This window comes from Rhipicephalus sanguineus, chromosome 11 (assembly GCF_013339695.2).
Source record: "Rhipicephalus sanguineus isolate Rsan-2018 chromosome 11, BIME_Rsan_1.4, whole genome shotgun sequence".
Lineage (NCBI taxonomy): Eukaryota > Metazoa > Arthropoda > Arachnida > Ixodida > Ixodidae > Rhipicephalus > Rhipicephalus sanguineus.
Window position 1 is genome coordinate 116,400,265 of NC_051186.1, and position 25,473 is coordinate 116,425,737.

The 25,473-nt window shown below is 47.6% G+C and overlaps 2 long non-coding RNA genes across 2 annotated transcripts in view; both read left to right on the forward strand.

The window, feature by feature from the left end:
• The window catches only part of LOC119374383 (uncharacterized), a 239,275-nt gene that overhangs the window by 74,979 nt on the left and 138,823 nt on the right, over positions 1–25,473 (forward strand). The window lies entirely within an intron of this gene.
• Positions 11,165–25,473, forward strand: part of LOC119374381 (uncharacterized) — a 67,186-nt gene continuing 52,877 nt past the window's right edge. The window contains exon 1 of the long non-coding RNA XR_005180151.1: positions 11,165–11,604. This is a non-coding gene — a long non-coding RNA (uncharacterized LOC119374381). The remainder of the gene's footprint in view (positions 11,605–25,473) is intronic.

Consider the following 25,473-nt stretch of genomic DNA (forward strand, 5'->3'; position numbering starts at 1 on the left):
GCTACCGAAAATGCCTCTAGAAGCCTATGCTGGCTGCATCACTGTGGTCGGTCCAGGACAAGCTGCGACGTGGCTTGATAATGTTCCGAAGATAGCTCTTGGGGATGATGCTGGCTGTGGACTGGCGGCCGTAGGTCTCGCCCGCGCTGCGACGTTGCGCGGAAGCTGCCACAGCTGTCTATGCCGGACAGGATTGCTTGTAGCGGCATGGTCTTAAGGCTACCTGAAGATTATCCCGGCGTAGTGCTGCTCGGCAAGGGTAATACATATCATTGCCGAGCAGTTCGTGACAATGATGACCTACGGCAAATGCGAAGCCATCTGCTGAGTGGTCTGTTAATCTCTGTACAGATAGATTAAGGACTGAACACGTGTATTCAGCGAAGACCTTGAAGAGGACCGAACCCTTCGAGTACCTATAACGATTAAGGTCCCCTCCTGTGAGGTACTGGGCGCGAACATCCGCGCATTCGGTGAAAAGCTCCGGTGACGTTCGGGGATGTGGCTCAGACGTGTCAGCGCCCATCCTGCTGGCATCACCTGACCAGTCTGGTTTGCGGAGTCGTGGAGTGTCAATTACGTCAGGAGCCAACACATCCGTGTGCGCAAGTATTATGGAGCATCAGAGCCATTGTTCTAGTGTGGCCTACCAAAACACAGTTAGAGAGATGTGGCGGTGTACAGCACCTGGGGTCAGAGCCAACGGCAGGGCAGTCAACTGCGCTCTCTGTCGAAGGACTGTAGGGCACAGCTGCAGCTTCAGCTGCAGCTTGTCAAGATACCTAACCGGTGTTGAGGGAGGCTCGCTAGCATGTGGAAGCCGACCAAAGGCAAATATCAACATGGTACTTCCTTCTGCGCAGCATTGTTATCTGATGCCTTTGTAGTTGTGACATGCCTTGGCGTCATATTGATGGCGGGGTACGGCCACCAGCCATTTATGGCATGGCCACCAGCCAATTATTGTATGGCCACGCGCCAGGTATGGCGCGTGCCGAGGTCGTTGAGGGTTGGGATCCATAGGACGGCGCCGTCCTGAAAAAGTCAGAACTCCGGCAGTTCCCATGCAGCCGCTGGTGGTGATGTGGCCTGTGAGGGAAGTTTCGGCGGCGGAACGATCTAGCTGCTTAGCGAGTAAAGATGTTGTGCGCCTGACGTCGGTGAGGTTGCCAAGCAAGGAGCCTGAGGACCCGGATAACGCCTATGGAGAATGCGGGGGCCCCGGCACTCACGGCGGCTGGCGAGAACCCGCAGTTCGAAGGCCAGATGCGTTCGCAGCAATCAGAGCGGGATTTTGTTGATTAGAGTAGCACGGTGGGCATCGCTTGGGCAGCCAGATTAAGTGGTTTCATTAAAGAGTTTTAGTAGTGCAGAGTGGTGTTACGTACTTATAACGCAAGCGCCTTGCGTTACGTGGCGTCGCTGGACAAGATGGGGCTTTTAGTGCACGGTGCACGGCAATACCCGCGTACGTAGCGAACGTGAAACGTATTTTGCTCCATCTGGTACATCAAAACAGACGCATGTGCCACTGACAGCCAATTTGTGCGTGCTAATCCAAGTGTGATAGCCGGATTAAAGGTCCCCTAAACCATCCAGAGATCGAAATTTAGTTGTGGCGTCGCAGTTGTGCACGGAACTACAGCGAACGCTGGCCGAGTTGCACGCGCTTTCTGGTTTCGCTCTTTCCTTCGCTAGGCTGCGTTCTTCGGCTCGTCTATCCACCTCTCCGAGTGCCCTTCCTTAGCATCCGAGGTGGAAACACAAGAAGCGCGCGCATCGGCTAGCAGAAAACAGGCTCTTGTCTGGCCACTGACAGCGTCTCTTGCTCGCGACGTCACCTAATCATACAGGTGATGTCACGGCGGCTGTTGTCGACAGAGCAAAGGCACGGAGAGGAAACGTTACTAGGTAGATTCAGTTGTCAAACTCTCCGCTGCCGCCATACTCCGCAGGTGGCACCATTTCTGTGCTTGTCCCCAGATGGCGGGACCGTCGCATCGGGCTCCAGCCGGCGCGGTGTCGTCTGCTCAGCGCAGGCGCGTTTTTTCACTTGATAGCGCTATCTAAGTGTTTTTAAAAGTTTTTTTTAGACACTTATCCCCGTATTCAGAAACGCTCCTTCACTTGAACTTGACTTGCCACCGCCTTCAACGCGTTTCGAACGCGCTGCCTTTAGGCTGTGCCAAGGCAGCACAAACGCGTTTCGAACGCGCTGCCCAAGGCGGTTGCAAGTCAAGTTCAAGTCGAGGAGCGTTTCTGAATACGGGGGTTATGCGTTCATGGCTAGCAAACATGGTACGCTCTATTGCATTAAGCACGGGTGACATGCAACATTTTTTTTCAAGTATTCATTCACTCCATTTCAAAGCAGATCGGACGGTATTACCTCACTTGTTTATTTAGTTTGAATACCTGCAGTTATACATCCTGCAGGTATTTATACATACATGCACTTATGCTTTTAACAGCTATACATCCACAAAAAATTATGCACATGTGCATCCCAGTTGCTGACAGTCTCTTTTTCGCAGCAATTTAGCACGCTTTCCTGCTGCTTTCACTGGCACGCTAGAGTGTCGCTGCTGGCGAAGAAGCTTCGAATAGAAATGCGTCCGTGTGGTCAAATAAAATTTGATGATTCGAGCACTTAGCTCCTCAAAATGCTCTGTGCAGCCTACCCGAGTCAGAGAACATCCAGACAGCTCTCCCATTATAGTCCAGAACAGATCTCCGAACACTTTGTTACCATTGGTCCTTTTTTCAATTACATGTTCAATGCCGCTAAGCATAGATGTCAAAGCACCTGATGGATGCTGCAGTCCACCAGACACAAAGGATCGCATCTCTGTTAAGGCTGCTGCTGCTGGTACGTGGTTATCAGATATGCAAGTTGCAAGACAATCTTCACAACTGGTGAACTTTCGCGCCTTCTTCACGACATAACCACCAAGGTAGTACAGCGCACTTGCTTTCGCAGTCGTGCGGCAGTAACTGTGCTGAAGTGTATCAGCTGTCATTGGCTCCTGCAATTCTATCTGTGAACTGACCTTGCTCAGCTCTTCCTCCCGGGCTGTCATTTCCTTGTCCGCACGTGGAACTGATTTGTTCCAAGCTGCGCGAAGACTCACGTCGGTCGGAGCGTAGAAAAAATTACACCATCTCCCGCTAAAGGGGACCATGAGGCGATGCGAAACTGGAGCACTTGCAAGATCGCGTTCCGTTGGCGTTCGTTGGTCATGCTACCGACCTCGCGTCGGGGAACGCGAAGAGGGACGCTACGCGCGTTATATCTTCCATCTAGCCTGGCCGTTAATTCTCACAGGGCGAGCGGGGAACGCGCTCGACAGGCGGGCGAGAGGGGGGCAGCGTAGGAGTGGAGAGAGAAGGGGAGGGGACGCGCATGCGCTCGAGCTCATCGCGGCGTTGCGCAGGAGAGAATTTCGGCATGTCTAGCCCGCGTTTCAGAGGAAGAGTGGAAAAGGGGAGGGAAGAGGGGAAGTGGAGAGGGGATGGGGAGAGGGGAAGTGGAGATGGGAAGTGGAGAGGAGGTGTGTGGAGAGGGTATGCGCAATGGCAGTAAGGGTGGTCACGCCGCACACCACCACCACCGGATTGAGCTCCGCCTTAAGATACTTCGCATCTAAAAATGTCTGTCCGAGCTGCTTGCGTCCTTGCGGTATCCGCTCGCGCACCCCGGCACGCAACAAGTTGGCATGGTTCACCCGAAGAGACGACACATGATGCGAACGCAGTTTGAAACGCCACCACAAAAGCTGCAGAAGGCAGATAGAGAACGCGAACACGCGAACAGGTCACACATGACGCGAACGCAGTACGAAACGCCACCACAAAAGCTGCAGAAGGCAGATAGAGAACGCGAACACGCGAACAGATGACACATGACGCGAACGCAGGGCCCGTATTCTCAAACGATCGCAAAAGGCGATAGTATCGCGTTTGGTGACGTAGAATTTGATGCGTTCAGTAAGTAAAAAAAACACTTGCCTGTGACGTCATTGTTGCAACTGGCCGTTGGTAGTACGAATGTCTCACAACACGGGAGTGAGCGCACTGTACGAGCGCAGAGCAACCCGAGTACGGCGTTTTCGAGCGTGTGCTGCTGCTTCTACGCAGTGGCCAGGCTTGGCCGGCTTGGCTGTGGCTACTTGAAGTGTAAGACGTGTTGAAAGTGCTTTCAATGTTTTTTTGTTCGATTATTTAATGCACAGTATAATATTTAAAGAATGCAACTTTGCGTGAAACGTATTTTCGTTGAGAGTTTAACACGGCGTGCTCGGAGAGTTCAGCTGTAGCGTGCAGCCGCAGCGACATCGTGTCTAAATCTCAACATGTTGCCGGCTCGCGATAAGCCACGCGAGCAACGCACGGTTCATGCTCCTGGGACGTTCAAACCACGAACAAACACGCTCTGGCAAAGAACGAGTGCTGATAACACCCCAAGGTAATGCTCGATGAAAGCTTCAGCGTAAAAAATGCTGCGTATATCCACCGAGGATTGAATACTAGAAGCTACCGCCTACGTCACTGAAATGCTAGACTTCACCACGAACCGACGGTTAACGGTGCCTTCGCTTATTGCAAATATGTCGAGAGCACCGTCGAGCACCATGACGCAAAATTGACGTCGGCGGAACTACCAGATGGCGCCCTAACTTTTCCGGTTTGCTCGATAGCCAATCAGCGCGCACCAAAGGCGATACTTTTGCGATTGTCGCCTTTTGGGAATACGGGCCCAGTACGAACCGCCACCACAAAGGCTGCAGAAGGCAGATAGAGAACGCGAACGCTTGTGCAGCGTTGGCCGGCGCGCGCGGTATTTTGAAGCCCGATGCGACTGCAGCGCCAACGCCTAGCAAGTGTGGTGGCGGTTCCGCGCAGTACAAACAAGTTTGAAACTGAATGTATTCTAGTAACGCTGCGGAGAGGAGCAGGCGAACGTCTGTTGGTGGTTTAGTAGCCCTTTAAGGGCAAGAACTCTAGCCACAGTAAGGCTGTAGTACGGTACCGTAGCTGTAGCCACTCCAAATGGATGGTGAAGGCACGTGGGAGTACGACTGCCAAACGCTTGCCTTTCTCACATGTCGTGCGGTAGGTGCAGCGTCCCATCCTCGACGTGAAAATGGTGAAAAAAAAAATCACAGCATATCCACGGGGTGAATGATGATGAGTGGGGCGAAGCTACGGAGGGAATCATCTGTAAACCGTGAAACTCTTCCGTGAAATGCGCCCAGTACATAATATAAAGAGTGTGAAACATCACTTTATATATTAAACATCAAACTTTTATTGTACTGTTGGTTTACGTGGTCCCTTCATTATCACTTGTGATCGGTGAAATGCAAGGAAGAAGTCCGCTCCCGAGCGAAAGAGCGCCAAGAGCGACCGCATTCCCCGCTCGCCCTGTGCGAATTAAAGGCAAGGCTAGAGGGAAGACAGGACGCGCGTTCCACGACGCGAGGTCGGTAGCATGCCCAACGAAAGCCAACGGAACGCGATCGTGCAAGTGCTCCGGCTTCGCATCGCCTCATGGTTCCATTTAGCGTCCCAAAACCAAACATATTGCTCAAGGTGTGCCTTGCGTTTTTCGTAGAAATAATTTCTTTATCATGTACATTAAGACGAAAAGTTGAAAGCTCACTAGAGTGTATCGCCCGCAAAGTTTGTCTTTTAGTGTGATTCAACTCTCGTACGGCAGGGTCCTCGCGCCGTTGCCGGCCCACCTCGCCCGTTGACGATCGGGCGAGGTGGCTACATGCAACTACTACTACTACACTTTAAGAAAAACATCTGGTGTTCTTTCGTTCTGCTTTTACAAAACATCTGGCGTCTTTCGTTGGTTTATTTCATCAATCAACGGCGTTTTGAACAAAATTTTTATTGTTTAATCACGCACAGGAGAAATCTCACCAGGCACGACCTTGTAGGTAAACAATGGCTGCTAATGGCAATGAGAGACAGAAGAAGTCGGCTTTTAGCTAACACTTACACTTCTACTTCTACTAACGTTTCCTACTGGAACATGCCAATGGCTGCTAATGGGGAATGAGAGACAGAAGAATTCGGCTTTTAGTTAACGCGCACGCTGCGAATTTTTTATTGTTCAACAACGCACAGGAGAAATCTCCCACCGGCACCACCTTGGAGGTCAAAGCGTAAGACTTGTTACTCACTACTACGACCACGACGACTACGAGGGACGAACGGGTGCCGCCTTAAGGAGCTTCGCCCCTAAAAGTATTCTTTGGGACACCAACTTTCTGACGTTGCTCATTTGGGAGGACATAGAGGCGCCCATGCTGCGTCTCGAACAAACGCGAGCTACGAGAGCGGCAACACCAGCTCATACTTACGCGCGCACGTATCGCATGCGTGCGTACGTAGCGGCCACGTACGTATCGATATGTACGCGTTGCGGTCTGCGCATGCGCGCTACGCAATACCTGGCGCCCTTACGTACGCAACGCCGCCACGTGCAATACGTACGCGGTAATAAAACTCTCAGTTTGTCAAAGATGAGCTTTCGTAGACTGCGCCAATACAAAAAATATGGTTGATCCCACCGTCATAGGAATCGGAATAACACTAAAGCAAACGTTCCATTATAGAAGTAACTGAATGTTTAGTGTACATTGATAAGAGAGTTTGCACAATGTATATTATGTCTGGCAGTTCTAGCACCGTTTAACGTGGGTACACCCACTTTGATGCTTGGTGGTACATCTCCATGCCGACGACTATAACGTCCATGTTCAGTGATTAAACAAACCCTTGTGGTAGCTGTAGTAGTTAGCGGTGAAAGCGTAATCAGAGAACGAGTTTTGATAGCCACAAGAGTGTCGCATATTGGACGAAGGACTTGGTCGCCATCCTGGGGTTGGTAAAATGTGATTGAACACCACGGCCGCACTAGCGGGAAACGCAAAGCGCGTCGTGCCGACCCGGTAGCCCGGCCGCAATTTTTCTCGCGTTGAGCGCGTAGGCGGGCAACGCGGTGATACAGCCAGGTGAGGCAGGCACGCGTCGCAGAGCTATTTTTGGTTTGATTAGCGTGATGCTATGAGCGAGGCCGACGCTTTTACGACGCTTGCGCTTGGGTCGCCACCTCGCGGTGTGTTAAGGCATTGACAAAATTGCGCCTCTGTTGAAAACGCGCCGAATGGGACGAACGTGTAACGCGTTGCTGGTACTAATCGCGGAAGCCACAGTAATGATGAATTACTTCGCCGCTCCCAGAGGGCAACACCGCCCCGCCGACCGGGAGTGTGGTAGATATAAAAGGCGCGTTTGTAAAGCCTTTAGAGTCTGTGACCGTGGCGCAGTGGATAGCGCGCCCGGCATCTGTTATTGTGGACTGAGCGGTCGTGGGTTCGATACCCGTTGACGGAGGTTTTTTTCTTTGCAATCTAATTGCGTACATTTTCTCGACATCATTTCCGTGACGGAAATACGTCACTGAAGTCTTGGTAGACCCCGGCATAAAACACTTTCGTGTTAAAAAAAAATCACAGCATATCCACGGAGTGAATGATGATGAGTGGGCGAAGCTGCGGAGGTTCATCGGTAAACCGTGAATCTTCCGTGAATTCTGCCCAGTACATCATCACCGACGTGAGATCGGGCGCGTTTATACTAAAGGTTCGATGAGTTATGACGACTTGCAGCTCACTTTAATTTTACATGTACGCTGTGAATTTTCATTGTTTAGAAAACCTTTGCTTTAGAAAACACCTTGCGTCTTTCGTTAAGCAGCTGGCGTCTTTTTCGTTTTGCTTTAGAAACATCTGGCGTTCTTTCGTTTTGTTTTTACAAAACATCTGGCGTCTTTCGTTGGTTTATTTCATCAATCAACGGCGTTTTGAACAAAATTTTTATTGTTTAATCACGCACAGGAGAAATCTCACCAGGCACTACCTTGGAGGTAAACAATGGCTGCTAATGGGAATGAGAGACAGAAGAAGTCGGCTTTTAGCTAACACTTACACTTCTACAGAGACAGAAGAATTCGGCTTTTAGTTAACGCGCACGCTGCGAATTTTTTATTGTTCAACAACGCACAGGAGAAATCTCCCACCGGCACCACCTTGGAGGTCAAAGGGTAAGACTTGTTACTCACTACTACGAGCACGACGAGGGACGAACTTGTGCCGCCTTAAGGAGCTTCGCCCCTAAAAACACCATCTTCCCAAAGGGAACCCTGATGGGATGCGAAGCAGCAGTGTTGCGCACGGGTGGCGTCACGGTTTGAACGGCGCTAACGCGGGTGCTGCGGTGAGCGCTGGAAGATTCGTTTGAAGCGATGACTGGCGTAGGTCTGGTCGTTTCTTCAGAGTGGACACGAGCGCTGGACCGGAGCTGGCCCGCGTTTCGCCTTGACTACCACAGCCTTGTCATCGGTGAAGTGCATGCTGAGAGGTTCCTGCAGACATTCGACGTCGAAGTTGAAGCGAGAGAGAGGTGACACGTACAGACAAGTTTCAACGCGCACGTTAGGCGCGCGTCAGGTTTATTGCGCGTGAACCGACGCGTCGGCGGTGTAGCGAGCGGCGGTCGCGGTGGCGGAGCGAGCGGCGTTAGTGGCAGGTGTTGCGGGCGAACGGACGAGGCGGCAGCTGCGGGCGCTGCGGCGAGCGCACGGCAGGCGAGGGAGAGAGTGACGTCAGCACGCACTGCGAGGGGAGCGTGACGTCAACGCGCAGCTGCGGCGTGACCTACTTGGCACCGCTCCAACACCTGCGAGTAGGGGAGCGCGTTGCGGCGCGTTCGTGCGTGCGCACGGAGGGACAGCGTTAGACAGGCTAGTCAAAGAGCTGCTTCGCATCTAAAAATTTCAGCATATCCACGGGTAAATGATGAAGAGCTTGGGCGAAGCTCCTGAAGCAATCATGATCTCGGGATACGCCTCTCGTTGAGCCCGTTTCGCAGCGGCGTCCTTGACGCGCATCGTCCCGGGATCCGCCTGGCTGCCGCCAAGCGAGCGCCAGCAAGCGACCCTCTCGGGATCAAGAGGCTGCCGCCAAGCGAGCGCGGCGCCAGGCGGATCTCGGGTCGGTGCGCGCCCGCGAAGCCGCTGCCAAGCGCGCGCAGCGCCAGGCGACAGCCTCGCGAGCTCGCACCTCGGGATCCTGCCGACGAGCACGAGACGCAGTGGCCTTCCGCACCCGGCGCTCCTCGTCGTCCATGGTCCGCCAAGCAGCACGATCCGGCAAGCGCACTCGTACGGCGACGATCCGGGGAATGAGAGATCCCCGCGCAGCCCACGCAGCAGCCAATCGGAGAGCAGCTGCAACGCCAACGCCATCTAGTACGGCCCAACCACCATATTGGACGCATGTCTATGGGACAGTGCCCTCTCGGAAACGAGACGAGAAATGGAGATGACGACACAGAATGCCTACAGCGCCATCTAGTATAGCGTCACCCAAGTGTACTTTGCGTGCATCTCTATGGGACAGCGCCCACTATTGTGCGATAAGGGAACACTACGGGGTACGTCGCATGGATCGACGATCGACAACCGGCCAGGCCTCGCTATAGGAGCTTCGCCCCTAAAATGAGAAACAGACACAACGCCGGTTCGCTAGGCTGGCTGCTCAATTCTGTGCCTCGTTTGCCGCCAACCTGTCTTCCATTCAGAGGTACACTACTCACAGCGTGTCCGTCTGCAATGAGAAACGGGCTCGGGTGCTCGCTAAAGAAGAATCAAGGAGAATGTACCGTAACATATCAATCAAGCGGCCCGACCTGAGTAAGCGCTGCCATCCCTTTTTTGGCGGGCTTGAAATATGCCCCATTGACCTTGCAAGGGCCCCCCCTCCTCTTCCGCCATTTTATTGCTTGGGTCACTCTCTATATTTACCCGATGAGGTGAATAAAATCAGTGAATGCATGCGTGTGCAATAAAACATTTCATTTGAATCATTGGCGTGCTTTCTTTATTCTGAGCGGCTTTTCCGCCGCCGTCTTGAATTTTGTTCCTTTACCTGGCAAGCGTCCCCCCTCCAAACCTTGTCCGATTATCTTTCAGTGTATGGGTAGGGGGGGGGGGGGCTTGGTTGGGTTTTTACGGTATATCCCCTTCAGTTCCGGTGATCAAAATTGTACACATCAAATACCGAGAGACGTGAGGCACCGCGTGTTTCTTCAAATGGCTTGAAACGCAGTGTTGACATTTGCGTGGGCTTCCTGAGTGGACTACTAGCTCTCATTCAGCTTCATTAGGTCGCGTATTGCTGCTGAGGATCACTTTGCTGGAGACATTACCATGTTAGACGATCGTTCGACTTGCCGCGTTCCAGGACCAACGTCAACATTACTATTTTTCTTTGCTCGAAACGAATACAATCAAAAAACAAACCGGACATGCATTTTGTGCCTAACATTTGATTCATTTCGTGCAAGAATTGAAGCTGACTGATTGCCGAAGAATTAGGTGTTTAGTTGCACGCAAAATAACAGTAATTACTGAAACTCACACAAAACAACGCATTCCTTGATTTTCATTCTTCAAATGTAATATTGAGTGCCTTGGAGTTATGATTTGCGAATGTGATGCATTTGAAGACACTGCAGGATACCTCGCGCAGGTATCAGGTAACAAACGCATATATATATATATATATATATATATATATATATATATATATATATATATATATATATATATATATATATATATATATATATATATATATATATACTGAATGTCCCAGCAAACTTGGACTCACATTTCAAAAAATCATGCACTCTAGGAAAGCTCTACCTGTTGCATATTGGTGGTATTCGTGTGTACAAGAACACTTTATTTTTTTTATGACTAAGCGCTAATTAATGTTTTAACTTGAATTACCCAGCCTTATGTTGACGTCGCGTATATAACGCCATATTCAACCAATAATTTATTGCAGAAATCTGCCTGCTTGTTTTTTCCGAGAAAAAACAAATGCGCGCGAAACTCGCCAAATATGAAATGGACGCACGCTCACGCGACGCTACTCAAGCGCTCCCAAGTGTTCTGTAGTTGATACAAGGCTGCGTTTTTTCATTGTACAGGGCTGCACGCTATTTTATAGACGCGCATCAAAACACGCCGCTGTGGCGTCCGTCATCAACTTCGAAGCCCTTTACACAGCGCCTGTTCGCTATGCGGGATGTTCTATTCTTTCGTTGGGTATAAAAGGCAGGCCTTAAGCTTTGAAGTTGCATTCTTTTACTTCCTCACAATAAGTCCTCCACAATAGCGCATTTTGCAAACTTTGATCAAGCCTATGGTTAAGTGCACGTCTGGTGAAAAAAAAAACAACGCTCTCATGTTTTAAACGTTCGTGGAGCGTTCTAAGAGCAGGCACTGAATATAAGAAATGCGAACAGTGCGCCGAAGGAGATGCGTATTTTCAAAATTATTGCAGGTTACAATTTATAATAGACAGTGCAGGCACACACGGGACTGCAAGTTTGGTGAATGCTGCGTGAAAAAGTCCAGTACGATGATGTGCCGTCATAGAGCTCGTTATGGGGGATCGTGCACGAACACATCGATCAATGGAATCTACAAGAAACATTGCGACTGCCACCTCATGCAAGGTGAGTGACCACTTTGGTATACTTGTACTGTAAAAAACAAACATGCGCTGCGAGACTATAATAATAATAATAATAATAATAATAATAATAATAATAATAATAATAATAATAATAATAATAATAATAATAATAATAATAATAATAATAATAATAATAAAGTTTATTTGCCATCTTTGTGAAATACAGATGGGGGGATTGTAGAAAAAAAGCTGTTCGCAGACAGCTTGACTAGCTTACAACCCTTTGTATTTGGCAGTGAGGCAATATCACACATATAAACACATATATATGTACATACTTTTACATAATTATACAAACACAAAGCCACACACACGCGCATATATACAGGGGCATACTAGTTACTTCAAGTAAACACTCCTACTTCGTTCATATTTACGTTGCAGAGTGTTGTGAACAATGTGTTATGCAGACGTAGACGTTATGAAAATATGAGCGAGACATTCAAACAATACGTTTCTTTTAGTGCATAAATGAGGCTACTGAACATTCCAGGATGTTTCGGGACTTCATGGCACAAAATTTATTATATTTAATTCGTGTGATCGCCACAAGTGTGGAAGAAATGAAAACAGCGCAAAAAACCAGAGCGCAGAAAAAACGGAAAGAAACAACATCGCTGTATTCTTTTCCACTATGTCATATGAAAACGATATAGCGTCCACTGTAGCAATGCAATTGTTCTTGCACAGTCTTTATAGGTGGCAGAATATCATGCCTAAATTACTGAAATGTAATTATTTGTACTCACTTATCAAGAAGAAAGCCTCAGATGCCTCAGCAAATGTGAAAATTGACCGCCGGCGTCGGCATTGGCGACGTCAACATGAGTGATGCAAAAAAAAAAACATCATGTTGTGTTGATGTCACCATATGACATCATCATGAAGCGATATTGTGGCCAAAATTGGTAACGTCATCGTGACATCACATTATTATGTCATCGCAGGACATCGTCGCTTGTTCAAAGGCGCGCTGATCATGCAGGCACTGCAAGACGACATGGTGGTCCAGAAAGCTTTCGGGCAGGATCAATACGACTCAAAAGAAGATGGCTTTCGCCTTCCAGTCGTTTTAGGCTAACAGCTCGTTCAACTACTTGACTGCCTCTGCGTCTACTTCGATCATAGCCAACCTTCCTTTGGACGCACTTCAGTGGTCGTCGCGCTCCGCTGCGCCAGCGTCCCTACAGGGTATCCCAGGCTGAGCGGCATCATCACTCAACCCATCGATTATATGTTGCAACGTGGCGTTATTCAGCCATCACACAGTCCTTGCGCTTTTGAAGTCGTACCGGGGCGGAAAAAATACGGCTTAGTAAGATTATGCGTTGAATAGCAGCGGCTGAACAAGATCACATGCAAGGATGTTTACCCCCAGCCAAGCATAGGGGATGACCTGCATTGTCCTCAAAGTGCGGACTTTTCCTCTTCACTAGAGCTGCTGTCTGGACATTCACCAATGCCGACTGCTGAATCAGGCCATCCAAAAACAGGGTGTGTGATCATTGATAGATTATGAATTTATATTAGTGCCCTTCGGCTTTTGCGGTGCGCCCCTGATATTTGAGACGACGATGGACGCTATCCTCAGGCGATTTCAGTGGATGACTTGCCTTTGCTATTTAGACGACACAGTTGTCTTTTCTGAAAAATTTGAGACTTATTTAATCCCTCTTGAACAAGTTATTCAGGGTCTTCCGGCCACCGGTTTGCAATTAGACTTGAAGAATTGCGATTTGGGCGCCCGCTAACTAAAGATTCTTGACCACGTCGTCTCGAAAGAGGGAATTCTACACTGCCAAACTGCATAGCGTTGCCGAGTGCCACAAGGCTCGTACTCCAAAAGAGCTCAGTAGCTTCATCGACTTGTGCTCCTATTACTGACGATTCGCCCGTATTTCCACCTCCATTATCGCCCCCTTTACTCAGCTTGTTGCGGGCAGTGCTGATCTCTCGGCTAGGAATTGTGATTGCGACGAGTCATTTGCGACGTTGCGCCGGCTCCTCACATCACTACCTGTACTCCACCACTCCCATCACCATACGCCTACTGAATTTCACAGGATGTTACCGGTGTCGGTATTGGTGCCATTCTGGCTAAAGTAGACAAAAATTACGTTGTCACATATGCAAGCCTTACCCTAACGAACCCAGAGTAAAACTCTTGGGTAAGCGAAAAGGAAGGACAATTGTTATAGCGCGAAATCAGGACAAAGACAAAAGGTACACGAAGCCGCCACCCTTCTAAAAAAGGAATGCTTGGCCATTATTTGGGCAATGTAGAAAATCCACAAATATTTTTGCTCACGCCAGTTTGATGTCACAAACAACCATGCCTTATGCTGCTATCGTCAATGAGAGACTTTGTACAGGCCGCCTCCCTGGCTGGGCATTACGCCTTAAAGAAAGCGATATACGTGTGAATTATCGCTTGTGACGCAGTCATTGAGACGCTGATGCCCTATCGCGCTCTCCGCTACCTCCTGACCACGTCTTCGCAACTTCCGCTTGCAATTCTTCATCTCTTAGCATCACTGACATGCCGGCCAAGCAGCACAAGAGTCCCTGGTTCGCTCTCCTGCTTCACGTCCTCTCTATCCATTAGCCAGAATGCATCTCACACTCCCTCCGTCGTCATGCAAAACAACTTGTTATGCGTGAGGGCTCGATGCATCGCTGAAATTACCGGGCGATGCCACATGTGGCTGCTTGTCATCACCGGTCATATGCATTCAGGCATGCGCTGCCTTCCATGATGACACCCACCGTGACCACGTTGGAAAATTGAGGACTTACTCGCGCCTTCGTCACGCTATTACTGGCGCAGCATGTATCGCCTCCTCACATCACCGCTGGTTCTCTGCGACCCTTACCTAGCCCTTAAAGACCAAACGACTGCGTCGGGCCTATACGCAGCTTTACGGTTTTCTCTCAAGCACTCCTCAAGGCAACCGGTGCAACATTGTGACCGTAGATCATCTCACACGCTAGGCTCAAACATTTGAACTGCCAACTACCACCGGGAAAGAAGTCGTTTACTAAATTCGAATCATTTCTTATCGAACCTTTGGCACTTTGAGCGTTTCTATCTATCTATCTATCTATCTATCTATCTATCTATCTATCTATCTAGCCGGCATCGCCTGCTTAACTTGGCGTAGACCAAAAGTGGCATGCAAAGGTAAAAGCGTTTGGCGAATATGACCGTCGGGTCACGACATGAATAACGTGAAAATTCTGTCGCCTACGTCCTTTCCCTTTCTTCTAGACACATGTGGCACCCGCGGTGTACGGGTATATGCCACAGGTGATTTGACAGTTTATATATAGCCAGGAATGGCGAGAACAGACATTGTTAACTTAAATGCGAGAGCTTTAAGAAAAACCGACAGCGGCAGCGTTGACCCGACGTATTGGAAAGAATGAAAACTAGGATCAACGCAGGAATCGAACCCAAGCATTCTGCGTGCCAATCAGGTATTCTACCACAGTGCCACGCCAGGCCTATAAGGTGGTTTGGAAAAACAGCCTATGCAGGCGTAATATTGGTGCAACGTCAGTTGTGCTTGTGGTGGTGGCTATTTATTTTACAAGAAAGCAATAAACATTACATCTGTACTCCTGCGATACAGGCGTCATATCTGATTATGTCTGTGGTTCCAGTGTTGTTCCGCTTTTATAGCAGTCTAATAAACATTACATTTGTATTATGATTCAGCAAGCTATACTGAATCATTGCGCCACTCCGAAGGAATACATTACCTAAAGTTACGTATAATATTCACATCATCGCACCGTGAAGGGCACTTAGTCCGCCAGAAGAAGGCAATGGCCTCATCATTCCTTACAATCCTGGGCAATGGCCTCATGCTGACCGAGAATGATGCCAAATTGATTGACAGCCCCCTTGTACACTAGGCTACGTAGGCCACATACGCCCAGGTAGTCTACGAATACGACAAGCGCCATCCACTGATGTTGGTCTACGTAGCACTATCCAGGCCTGCCATCCTCGACGGCTATAACTCACCAACGCGAAGGGTGACTTCAGGTTCCGACATGTCACCGGCTCTATCGACGGACAATTTGTCCACGAAATGACCGAGGCATCCACGACTTCCAGCGCGCCTACGATACCTCATACATCACTACACGTCGACCCCTCGTCACCGCAATCGCCACCCGATCCGATAGCAAGTCATGGCCAGCTACTTGTGCTCACTGATCACGGTGATGATGACCTTGTTCAAGAACTGTCAAGAACCTCTTCCACACATGTACACGGGATCGTAAAACGTGCGTGTGTTCTCCATCATATGGGACAAGTATAAGCACTACATATCACCTTACAGCTTCTGGTGTTGCTAATGCCTACGTTGCCGTGGGCACCGTTACCCAACTGTAAACAACTCTTTATATAACACATATTCGTCTTTTCAACACATATGTGTGCGTATCAAATTTACACAAATCTTTTGCGTCATTTTGTTATGTTTCGCTCACAAAAAAATTACGCCACAGTCATCTTCCCGCCGCATGTTTCGTGTACACATTGACTCCCACGGTACGTGGGATCTGCCGTATTTTTTCTTCACCACTTCATGTTGCGGTACGGCGCAGCGCGCGAGTTACTAAGTGACCGTGGCCGCCTGTTTCTCTCGAACGACGTCGACGCACTCTTAAATGAAAATCACATTGTCCACCGCACAACCTCGGCGTACCATCCTCAAGCAAACGGCATGGCGGAATGCTTTAATCGTGCCCGTGGTGACAGGCTTGCAATATACGTGTCTGACGATCACCCTAAGTGGGACCGGTGGCTCCCTTTCGTCACCTACGCCTACAGCTCGGCACCACAAAATACAGCAGGCTTCTTGCATTTCTTCCTCCTATACGGATGTGAATCTTCGTGCTCGATGCACACCGTTCGCGCCTACCAAGCCGATGTTTCGGAAGCGGCTGCTTATGCGAGTGTCATCAGCTCGCATCGATCGTTTACCGCGCAGGGTTAGTGGCGCCAAGAAAATCGCCACGACGCCTCTGCATCTAGAGCTCAATATTCCACGGGAATGCTGGTTTGGCTCTGGTTCCCTGCCGCTGCTCGTGGACTTTCGCGAAATCTTTCGTCTAACTACCACGACCCATACCATGTAGTGCAAAAAACGGCTCCCGTCATCTATGTTATCAAGCCACCCTCCAACCATCGCTGCCGAGGGCGTGACACAGGGCATGTCACAGCCGTATCACACCTGAAGCCGCGCTGCGACCTTTCTGTAGTGTAATTTCCTTAGGGTTGCCAGGTGGGCTCTTTTCTGCGGGGGAAATTATTGTACCGGACCACAATGGTGCCAGCTCTGTGCCAGCCTGAAATACTTTGACGGCCGTGGGATTCGTCCTTGCCGGTTTTCTATCTGAGCCGGCTAGCTTAACTTTCGCTTTGTCAAGACTAACATCTTGAAGAAAACACGCTTGCTGCCTTAGCTTAAACCGTAGATGTTCTTGCTGCGTAAATTTAGCCGCGGATTGTGCAGCTGAGAAATGTTGCGATTTTGCAGACAAATTACAGCACGATTTCTAGTGTGTTGCAAAAACCCTACGAGCAACTGTTTTCACACATTCCAAAAAAGCGTTCTGTGCTATGGTCGTTGTGGATATGGTGCAACACAGTAACCGCAGCATCGCCTCGACGAACATCGCGAATCTCTCTTTTCTCTGTATCTTGTATTTGTGAGCCCGTTTTCTTGTTACAAGTGGTTCAAATTGCCGTATGTATTGCGCCGCTAACTACAAACACACGCTGGGTGCCAAGGGCAGATTTGTGACTTTCAAATCAAGCGGCATTCGAGCGCGCCACCTAAACTAGGCATATCGGAGCCTCATATCGTGTCTCCAATTGCTCAGACCTTTCTTCAGCGTCCTCAAAAACTTGGAGCACTCTTGAGCTGCGCCTTGGAGAGTAAGACGCCTTAGCGCAATCGGGCCCCGTGCGCATCGCCTTCTCAATTGCTAGCCTAGCTTTGGTTCTTAGTACACCCTTCAACCGTGCCGTAAGAAAACAAACGACTGTACCTGTAAGATTGGCCTTTTGAAATTTTCCTAGAATGCTTACTGCAAGTATAGCTGCTAAGTTTCCACTGCGCCATTGTTATTTTTGCGAATCAGCGAAGGGCCCACTATGCTATTGCAGCTGATGACGATTGAGTATGTCTGAGCGCTTTGTAATAGGTGGGCCCATAAAACACCCACTCGTTGCGCAATTCATGTGTTTTGACGCCTGGCGCGATTCTACGCTTCTTTCACGCAATATTACATGCGTCAAGATTTCTTTCACTACGTGACATTCATATAGTATTGTTTTCGGAAACAGTTTTAGGCAACAGCGGGGCTCTGTGATAGAACGCTTGCTTGCTACACAGACGACGTGGGTCCGATTCTCACTCGAGTCGAAGATCTTTATTACATTTATTTTAGTTGCATGATGATTTTTCGGTCACAGGCAAGATGATTATTCGCTCAAACCGATGACGCCGACACGAACGCCGATACCGACAACTACACTAGAATTTCTGCAAAACGAGCTGTTGAGCTTTATCGTTGATGTGATTTACGTGTCTCTGGAAGTGTCTGGGAGAGGATCAGTTTCATATGATAGGTACTGATGTGGGCAGTTGTGCGGAAGGAAAGTTTAATCCTAGACAACAGGAGTAGCAGTGAGACTTACGTGCCGGTGGCAGTGCATATAAAAATACCCAGCACTTGCACCAGAATATCTTGTTGTCCTGTGGTGCTGAAGCATATAACCTTGAGGATACGAGATCTTCAAGCAGTGCGTGCTCGTAGCGTTTCAACTTCATTTTCTTCACTGTACTTGCAGTTAGAGTGTACTAGAAAAGAGGGGTGCTCGGAATAAGCTTGACGATGATGATATCTGGTGGTTAACGTCCCAAAGCCAATATATGATCATGAGAGACGCCGTAGCGAAGGACTCCGGAAATTTTGACCACTTGGGTTCTTTAAAGTGCACCTAAATCTAAGTACACTGGCCTCAAACATTTTCGCCTCCATCGAAAATGCAGCCACCGCGGTTGCGATTCGATCCCGCGACCTTCGGGTCAGCAGCCGAGCGCCATAACCACTAGACCATCGTGGTGGGGCTCGGAATCAGCTTCGAAAATTGAAGCCCAAGCAGGGCCAAGTCGCTTCCGGCGCTGTGATCCGTAGCTTGCAATGTGTCGGCGTTTAAGAGTTGCGCGCATGTCCTTCAAAGTGGTGAAGCAGTAGGATGCACGCTTCCAACTGAAAATGCCCTGGTTAGAATCTCAGCTGTAGAAGGTGGTTTTTATTTTCAGCGCCCCTCGTTACAGCTGTAGTGGTTTTCGTTTCGTTCTTAAAATGAGCTTCACTTGCTACGTACCGCTACAAAAAGTAGCCTGAAATGTGAAGTGAAATAGGAGAAATTTGACTGTGAGCGTAAATATTTGCAGTGCCACCGCATTGCAATCAATAAAAACGTAAAATATGGCCTCCGAGATTTTTGCGAATATGAGACTCGAAACGAGACTTCACAGATTACGTTTCTTTTTGCAGCAATGCGTAGCAATTGAATCTAGTTTTAAGAAACAAAGAAACCCAATTCAGCTATAACAAGTGAGAATAAAAATAAAAACCAACCATCTACAGCTGAGATTCGAACCTGCGCATTCTGAGTGGTAAGCGGGCATTCCACCCCTATGCCAATTTGACAGAGCCGTGCGCAATTCTGAAATGACGACACATTGCTGGCTACCGATCGCAGCCCACGAGCGGCTTGACCCTTTTTGTCTTCACTTTCTGTACATTGGTGCTGAGACCGCTCCGAGTGCTTTCCTGTTCTAGTATCCTCTACTGGAGTGGCACGAGCAAGCCGCCAGACACCAACATTGCTTTATAAAAATGCGCTAAACACGGTTTTATGCACGTATGAATTTCTGCTTCCTTTACAATATAACATATGTAAAACACTGCCTAATTTGGCGATATCTTGGACTTACACACATGTGTTGCATAACTCGTCATAGAAGCTACAAGTGCTGTTACTTTTGTAGTCGTGCTACATGCACTGTCTTACTTATAGCTCTTTAGACTGATTTGTGCCATAGCCAATACTAGCTAGCATTAGCTATTGCTAACCAGTGTTATTGCTCATCAGTAATATAGCTAGGCGAGGGCTGAGACTCACAATTTTCAGGGTGGCGTTGGCTAACATATCTTACACTTATGCCAAACACCGATGAAGAGTGCAAGTGTATGGTGTACTCGTATGTATATTTGGACATTCGCTTCATGGGCATCTGAAAACAGAGCCGGCCACGGGCTCATACTGGCATCTTTAACTGTGGCAGAAAGAATAACCTTGCAACGTTTTTTGTCTATTACAGGAACATGTGTTAATAATAAATGCATATAAAAGGCGTTCGTCATCATCATCCCACCTGCGTTTGCCTCTGACGAAATATATAAGCAGCAGCAAATTATGTGATCTTACAATAACAAAAAATTTCAAATTATAGATGGCCTAAAATGTTGCCATGCCCCGCCACGCAACTGTGGGAAGCCTCGCTTTGTAACACCAACTCCCGGAACCAGCCCGACCTGTTCGTGAAAGCGCGCAGGGTGGCGGGGGCTCGTAGGGTTCAGCCTGAATATACAAATACCCTTGGTTTCTCGAACTGTGCTGCAGTTTTTCAGTTTTCTTGAATGTCTTATCGGTCTGACTTATATTTCTATGTGATCTTTACACCCGTGTCAATACAGCCAGCGTTATGCTGACGTAGATGGACACGGAATACTTGTATTAAGTATATAGCGAAGCAGTTCGATCTGCTGGCGTTTTCATCCCTGGGCGCTGATGACTGGGGCGCTTCAGTAATTCATTTTTCAAGATACGTTGACTTCGACTTGTCTTACAAACAACGGTGACAGCAAGCAAAGACCGATAAATATTGCATTCTTTTTCGTGAAGTATTACCAGGCAGCGTATCGATTAGATACCTATAACTGAGACCTCCCAGAGGCCGTTTTCACGTCTTGGTATGGGTCACTCGCGTGGATAGTGATGATTCCTGTTGAAGTTCAGCTGGTTCCCAAGCTACAATGGGCACATGCTCGGGTCAAATGTGAAAACTAATTCACTTGAAAGCACCAGAGCCCCATATATTGCATACGAGAAATAATACATCCATATTGCAAAAGACGATAACCCTTCAATGCAAGCGCTTAAAACTTATAAACAACGCGACGTGTTATACAGGGTAATACAAGAGTGAAGCAAGTTTCTTTAACAACATATAAATAAAAAGAAGAAAAAGATAGCATTCGCATTAGGCAATGCTACATAAACTAATTTGTCAACATAAATTCTTTGGGGAATTCGTCCATTCAACAACAACAAAAAAAAATAAAACGCCACACCTGCGTGGAAAGCGCAACACAGTCACAGAGAAAGCTGGAAGAGCGGCATTTCTAGAGCCCGTTATAAACTCTCTTGTGTTTACTAATACAAGTACACTAGGAATGCACCCACTACACCACAAATATTTTTGTGAAGTTGGGAAACACCCACCGGGATATTATTCGTCATGCTGCAGAGAAGCGACATACCATCTGTGAGGCATTATGGGCACTTTGTTGATGCGATGGTTGATGACGATGAAGAATTGAGGCTGAGCCTCTTGTAATGGGTTGGAAGGTTATAACGACCCACTATTTACGTAATTCGCAATTTGTGACGCCCGGTCGTTATTTTACTCACCCACCACGCTTTATAACATATGTTAACGCGGGAAACAGAGAGAGAGAGAAAGAGGGAAATAGCTTTATTAAGAGCCTGAGGAGATCGATCATGAGAGCCTTATGGCTTCCGTGGCAACCAACAGAAGTGCACTTGCGAGGAACCCACAATGCTATGAATCATCATAATTTTTCTGAAGTAGGGAAGCAGCCACAATGCAATTTTTCGTCATTATGCGGAGAACCGTGGTACCCGCTAAACACCTGTGAGGCATTATGTGCACTTTGTTGATGCTGTGGCTGATGACGATGAAGAATTATGGCAGAGCACTTGATAATCGGTTGGAAGCATTCAACAGCACACTCGTTGCGCAATTCGCATTGTGTGACGCCTGGTTACAGAATTCGCGTCGTGTGATGCGTGTTTGTTACCGCACTACCTTACATATGTTACCGTGGTTGCTTCTCGATATGAAGCCATGTATAGGGTCTTTTTACAAACAGCTTCAAGCACCGGCATGACTCTGACGTAGAATACTGGGCTCCCACGCAGCGTGCCCAGGTTTGAACCACGTTCCATCCTGAATATTTTCTTATCTCGCGTGATATTGGTTACGGACACCGGCGGCGGTGGAAAACTACGGCGCCAAAAACGGCCCTTGTTTTAATCTCCTGGAGCTAGTGTTTTTATCAAGTGTGTATATTCCGTATGTTATCATTTTGGTTGTGGTTGTGAAAAAAATAAAGAAAGTAATCTCCTAACAGCTTTCGCTGTAAAAGCTTTCGACACATGTGCACCTAGCTATTTACATTAAAATAAATGTCATATGTGGTAGTAGGAAATAATTTCGTGAAAAGTACGCAATGATTCTGTATTTATGTCGACCTCGTGGCGAGCCGGGCTATCCGTGGCCAGGAAAAAAATTCCACTAACCCGCCCCAAACTGAACAGGCCTCAGGCTACCACATTCAGACGTCTGTAAACCCGTTCGAATCCCACTCTTCGGTGCCTTAGTTGGACAGACCCCGACCACTTGCAGTCCTTCCCCAAATGCGGCTATGACTCATGTTCTCTCGACAACATGCGCTGGCTGTGCCCAACATTTCCTGCCTTTCCACCCTTCACGAAAGAGCAATGGGAGGAATCTCTGAAGAGCAGCGATCTTCACACCCAACTCCAGGCTGTCCAGAAAGCCCACGACATCGCGACGGAACTTCGACTTCCAGTCCCATCTTGGGCGGAGCCACCAACTTGATCTGGCGGCCTCCGGCTCCCCAGATTCGAGTTCCTCAGGACTCCAATAAAATTCTTGTCATGTCATGTCATCTTAAGAAAAGCAAAATAGAGAACAACCCATCTGTAGCACGAAGCCACAAGGAGATCCATGGATTGATGATTTTCTTTGTGCCTTCATGCTAGAAAGGGGTGTCTACTTTCCCATTGTGAACCATTCTGCCACCGTGCGGGATTCATTTGCAAATGACATATGTGTTCTAACAAGTCTGCGGGCCAATAATCAACTAATGACAAAAATGCAAACAATTGTATTAGAGAATGCTTAATAGCTCTCAATTTCCTTTGATATTCAGCAGTTCTAGATACACCGACGTTCCTTCCTAGATAATCTCTCATAACTCCATGCCGAGTCACCCTCACAAAGTCGTGGCTCTAGGATATTTCTCGGTCTGTGATTTAACATCGCTTCCAGTGTCTGTGTTCTCTAGAGATTCCCTCCACTTTCAATCACAGCCGATGTCTCAACCGTGCCATAAAATGGATTGTTGTGAGCACCTGCGAACACACGCAGATGGTGTTAAAACTAAAGATAGATATTAAAGTGTTTCAGTATGTTGTATTTAGCAAAACTGAATATTCTTGCGGCTCAAGCCATGAAATCATGGACCCATTGCGAATGTGCGCATACGTGCTGCAGTGGCTGCTGTATTTCATGTACATGATGCAAATATCGACTGAAAGTATTCTGCTGAAATTTTTCTATATATTAAAAAAATCAAAATTACGTTGACGAGTGCGCTCTTTTTTATGTCATTTCAGCACGAGAAAGCACCAAGCAACCTTAGGGTGGCTGCACACTACATTAATGAAACCAATCAGACAAGAAGCAAAGTATAGCGGATGTTGTTTTAGTAATCACGATATAAAAGTGAAGACAATATGGTCGACTAAAAGATAACCTGGGAATGGCAGGGACCAAACGTGCAACCGTCAGAAAACATGTCTCATGCTCTACCTATTGAGCTACATCAGCGTTCGCCATCTTCTCCACTTTATCGCGTTTGCCTATGCAAGGAAGCCTGCGAGTGATAGCACCGATCGTGGCCATTACGGCGTGCGTGAAACATTGTGCCACTGCTAGATATACTACCAATAGCTGTATAAGGACACTACATGCTGTGGTGCGTTGCCTACCTGTTGTTATTCAGAGATAGAAACCAGACGAATTGTGTTTCCATATTTTCAGCTGTCTACTAATGGTTCCGTATTTATGACAATTTTAAATATTCTGTAACCCATGGAAAACCTTCCTAGGAATATGCTTCAACACACGTGTTCATACCGCCCGACGCCACTTTGAAAACACAAGGTGCCAGAATAGTAAACAGTGAATGGAACAAAAGCAAATTACCAAGCTAGTGCTGTCATTGCGAAGTTACTCGCAAACTAGCCTGCAAACGACCATGCCACGTTCAAGACACTGTTAGAGGGATGTTATGTCAAGCGGACGACCTACATTACCTAAAATGGTTCGCGGACAACACTCAAAGAAAGCTGTGCTTGTTGGCCCTTAGTGGATTAATAAGACAATTACACAGCAATGATTACTTTGGTATAGCTTAACAAAATATACGTCTTCAAGGTAATTATTCATTGCACATCGACGTCACCGGAAACGCGAAGTATTGCCATGGACCTTGCAGAAGTTGGGAATTGGCGGGCGCGTGAATGTTGCGCGTTAAGCACAATTTGTGCACATTCGTAGCTTTGCTAGAAAGTACTGTAACCACTGATTACATAAGAAGCAACAATAGTTTTATTGATGGGTACATGACCCTTCAGGGAACGATAGACAGAAGATAGGGAAAGTTGCTACAAGAACATCGGAACATTCCACATTGGTAAATTTCATATCTTAGACGAAAAACGTGGGTCACTTGCATCGATTGGGCCATGTACAACACTGTTGCATTCCATGCTGATGTGTTTAGGCTAAGAAAACAAAGAAAATCGTGAGGTGATGTTTGGATACAAAGTTTATTCACCAACTTTGCTTCCCTCTCGAAAATGGTACAGTGTTTCTTGCAGTTATTAGCTATATCATTTTTGACCCCTAGTCGCACTCCTAGATTTCATTTCTCCGCTAATGTGCTATAACATTGGGCACACCCATTCTGGTTCTGTAGCAATTGTCCCTGTGAAACAAAACCCTCGGAATTATCTCAGCCCTACTGAAACGTTCCGTATGCTATTCCAATGATTCCGCATGTTTCCGTAAGAATCTTACGGAAACAGATGGAGAATATATGGAAAGTATACGGAAAATATATGGATTCCATATGGAAACATGTGAAATTATTGCAACGGAATACGAAACATTTCAGTAGGCAGTACGATGACGTTCTTTGCTGTGCTGTTCAGACTATCTTGTTTGGTTGAAAACAGCTGCATTCAAACTTGACTCTAGCTATTGTGTTTTGACAGTAAAAGAAGGACAATGAGATACCTTGTTTGCCGTGACGCACAGGTATCTTGTTTTTAACGTACGTTGGGCGACCGTAGATTTTCGCATTATTCAAGACCCAAGCATTAGGTGCACCACCTGCGCGGAATAGACATAGGACTTTCTAATACTGAGAGTTGTCTGAACAATTTATATCGAGGCTCTCTCAAGCGGGAATGACGCAAATGCATCGCTGCTTTAACGTCGTTTCCACCATACTCCTTTTAACAAGCAGTCAAATCCAGCTGCAGTTCATAATCGGAACAGATTGGCAAGTAGTCACACTAAATCTTCTCGCTAAATAAGGAACATTATTTAAAGTTTTTGCAAATACTAACTTT